The sequence below is a fragment of the Oncorhynchus keta genome, chromosome 19 (genome assembly GCF_023373465.1).
Source record: "Oncorhynchus keta strain PuntledgeMale-10-30-2019 chromosome 19, Oket_V2, whole genome shotgun sequence".
NCBI classification, from domain to species: domain Eukaryota; kingdom Metazoa; phylum Chordata; class Actinopteri; order Salmoniformes; family Salmonidae; genus Oncorhynchus; species Oncorhynchus keta.
In genome coordinates, this window is record NC_068439.1 from 11,028,462 (window position 1) to 11,032,282 (window position 3,821).

The following is a 3,821-nucleotide window of genomic DNA, read 5'->3' on the forward strand; positions in this document are numbered from 1 at the left end:
AGGATGCAGTAGATTATATAGAGTACAAGGTCCTTTGCTGTTGTTCTGGGATTGATTTGCACTTTTCGCACCAAAGTACGTTATTCTCTAGGAGACGTCTCCTTCCTGAGCGGTATGACGGCTGCGTGGTCCCATGGTGTTTATACTTATAAACACCATAATTGTTTGTACAGATGAACGTGGTACCTTCAGGCGTTTGGAAATTGCTCCCAAGGATGAACCAGACTTGTGGAGGTCTACAATTTATTTTCTGAGGTCTTGGCTGATTTCTTTTGATTTTCCCATGATGTCAAGCAAAGAGGCACTGAGTTTGAAGGTAGGCCTTGAAATACATCCACAGGTACACCTCCAATTTACTCAAATTATGTCAATTAGCCTATCAGAAGCTTCTAAAGCCATGACATCATTTTCTGGAATTTTCCAAGCTGTTGAAAGGCACAGTCAACTTAGTGTATGTAAACTTCTGACCCACTGGAATTGTGATACAATAAATTAAGTGAAATAATCTGTCTGTAAACAACTGTTGGAAAAATGACTTGTGTCATGCACAAAGTAGATGTCCTAACTGACTTGCCAAAACTATAGTTTGTTAACAAGAAATTTGTGGAGTTGTTGAAAACAAGTTTTAATGACTCCAACCTAAGTGTATGTAAACTAGTTTTAATGACTCCAACCTAAGTGTATGTAAACCAGTTTTAATGACTCCAACCTAAGTGTATGTAAACCAGGTTTAATGACTCCAACCTAAGTGTATGTAAACCAGTTTTAATGACTCCAACCTAAGTGTATGTAAACCAGTTTTAATGACTCCAACCTAAGTGTATGTAAACCAGGTTTAATGACTCCAACCTAAGTGTATGTAAACCAGTTTTAATGACTCCAACCTAAGTGTATGTAAACTAGTTTTAATGACTCCAACCTAAGTGTATGAAAACCAGTTTTAATGACTCCAACCTAAGTGTATGTAAACCAGTTTTAATGACTCCAACCTAAGTGTATGTAAACTAGTTTTAATGACTCCAACCTAAGTGTATGTAAACCAGTTTTAATGACTTCAACCTAAGTGTATGTAAACCAGTTTTAATGACTCCAACCTAAGTGTATGTAAACCAGTTTTAATAAACCTGATGCAAACTAGTTTTAATGACTTCAACCTAAGTGTATGTAAACCAGTTTTAATGACTCCAACCTAAGTGTATGTAAACCAGTTTTAATGACTCCAACCTAAGTGTATGTAAACCAGTTTTAATGACTCCAACCTAAGTGTATGTAAACCAGTTTTAATGACTCCAACCTAAGTGTATGTAAACCAGTTTTAATGACTCCAACCTAAGTGTATGTAAACCAGTTTTAATGACTTCAACCTAAGTGTATGTAAATGACATCAACTGTAAATCTTGATGGGGCAAAAAAACGTTGTATGTTTTATAGATGCATGCCAGCAAAGCCACTACACAAAACAACAAAACACAAGATGAATTGTACTATAACGGTGACAAACTGTGCCCACAAACTGTTAGGGCCTACATAAAGTCCCAACACCTTACCACTGCTACACCTGGCTATCAGTGGAGCCTTGTCTGGCCGCGAAACAGTTCATTCAGCCTCATTTACTGCCTTTTAAAAAAACATAGCTGATATGTCTGACTTGCTTTAACAAATGTGGTTTCTACTGACAATTGAGATGTACAAACTATGTCATAAGGGAACGACGAACGGATCAGAGGCAATCCGTAATTTCCATCAAATCAATAATGAGCGAGCTAGGACGGACGTTGTCAATATAACTATTTGTTCAGCACTTTTGAAATGTACAGCGCCAGAATTCAGAATATTTGTCGGTCTTACAGTATTCTCCCTGTACACCAAGTCAAAACCGTAGGATAAATAATAGGGGGCATATGAGCAGACAATGAAAGCTCTTACAATATTCAATGATAACATCTCTCCAAAACAGGCTATAGGCTACAGAATGAAACATACTCTCCTGTTTATGACGTTAACCTTCAGAGGCAGAGGGAGAAAGAGGGAGAGTCCAACCAGAGTCCCTTGAGGCTCAGTTGTTAGAGCCTGAGGTTTGTAATGTTGACAGTTTGATTCCAATGGAGGTAATGTCACTTGTACTCACTTCTGAACACTGGTAAAGTACTACTAACGCAGACAACTCACTTCTGAATGCTGCTCCAGCTAAGAGTGTCTGTTAAATATAGTAAAGTACTACTAACACAGACAACTAACTACTAACACAGACAACTCACTTCTGAATGCTGCTCCAGCTAAGAGTGTCTGTTAAATATAGTAAAGTACTACTAACACAGACAACTAACTACTAACACAGACAACTCACTTCTGAATGCTGCTCCAGCTAAGAGTGTCTGTTAAATATAGTTAAGTACTACTAACACAGACAACTAACTACTAACACAGACAACTCACTTCTGAACGCTGCTCCAGCTAAGAGTGTCTGTTAAATATAGTTAATTACTACTAACACAGACAACTAACTACTAACACAGACAACTCACTTCTGAACGCTGCTCCAGCTAAGAGTGTCTGTTAAATATAGTTAAGTACTACTAACACAGACAACTCATATCTGAGACACACTTTTAAGTTGAACACTGCGTATTTCTAACCCTGTTGGACGCAAAAGAAGAATATGAAGTGTAAAATAAGGGATGTTTTTAGACTCTGGGCCCTGTGCCCAGTCTGGCTCTACACCAGGCAAACTAGGCCTTCTTATTACATGTTGTCAAAATCAGTCATTATTTGGGAAGGCATGTCTTGATCATTCCACATCATTTCAAAATGTAAAAAAAAAAATCTAAATAACTAATGTTTGGAAAATTTAGATAGTTGGAGAAAGCAGGACAACTATTTAAGTTCTCATCTGGACCAGGAGTGATTACATTGTATTTATTCTACACCGTGATTGTACATTGGTCAGGTGTGTTAGGACTGGAAACACTTAATAGTATCTGAAGACCCAAGCTGCCATCCCTTTCATACGGAAGACAGAGACTCGGGGGGAGCATAAAAGAACATTTAGTCCAGCGTTTGGACATCAAATACCTTCCACAAACACACGTGCATTGTGGGAGATGGTCTTCAGAAGCGTAACAGTCAGCCCAGTGTTCAGACACCGTGATCGTGTGATTGACACCCATGGCATTTGAAATGCAATTTCCGTCTGTTGATATTTAGCTAATTGTATTGCATTAGAAGCAGTTGTAGTGATATTTGTGGGTTATTGAAGGGAGAACACACACACACACACACACACACACACACACACACACGCACACACACACACACACACACACACACACACACACACACACACGATGATGGAAATGTTCCTGTTCATTTCTCAATCATCCTCCATCTGTCTGTCAGCGGTTACAATATGGCAGGAGAGTAGAAACATTATCTCTCTGTGTGTGTGTGTGTGTGTGTGTGTGTGTGTGTGTGTGTGTGTGTGTGTGTGTGTGTGTGTGTGTGTGTGTGTGTGTGTGTGTGTGTGTGTGTGTGTGTGTGTGTGTGTGTACGTGTTTAACTATTTTTGTGGGGACCAACTGGGGGACATTTTTTTTTAGTCCCCACGAGATCAAATTATATTTCTAAGGGGCTTTAGGGTTAAGGTTAGAATTAGTGTTAAGAGTTAGGAGCTTGGGTTAGGTTTAGGGTTAAGGTTAGGTTTTTGGGTTAAGGTTAGGCTTAGGGTAAGAGTACGGGTTAGGTTTACGGTTAAGGTTAGAATTAGTGTTAAGAGTTAGGAGCTTGGGTTAGGTTTAGGGTTAAGGTTAGGTTTTTGGGTTAAG

General features: G+C 38.9%; 1 long non-coding RNA gene across 4 annotated transcripts; it reads right to left on the minus strand.

Annotated features, from left to right (window-relative positions):
• Positions 1 to 633: 633 nt before the first annotated feature.
• On the minus strand, positions 634 to 1,460 carry LOC127909617 (uncharacterized). 4 transcript variants are annotated; one of them, XR_008072215.1, is made up of 4 exons: positions 1,155 to 1,460; positions 850 to 919; positions 745 to 814; positions 634 to 709 (listed from the first exon to the last, which is right to left on the minus strand). It is a non-coding gene; the product is annotated as an uncharacterized LOC127909617 (long non-coding RNA). The 4 variants fall into 4 exon arrangements; XR_008072216.1 differs by lacking the exon at positions 850 to 919 and adding an exon at positions 955 to 1,024; XR_008072217.1 differs by lacking the exon at positions 745 to 814.
• Positions 1,461 to 3,821: the final 2,361 nt, after the last annotated feature.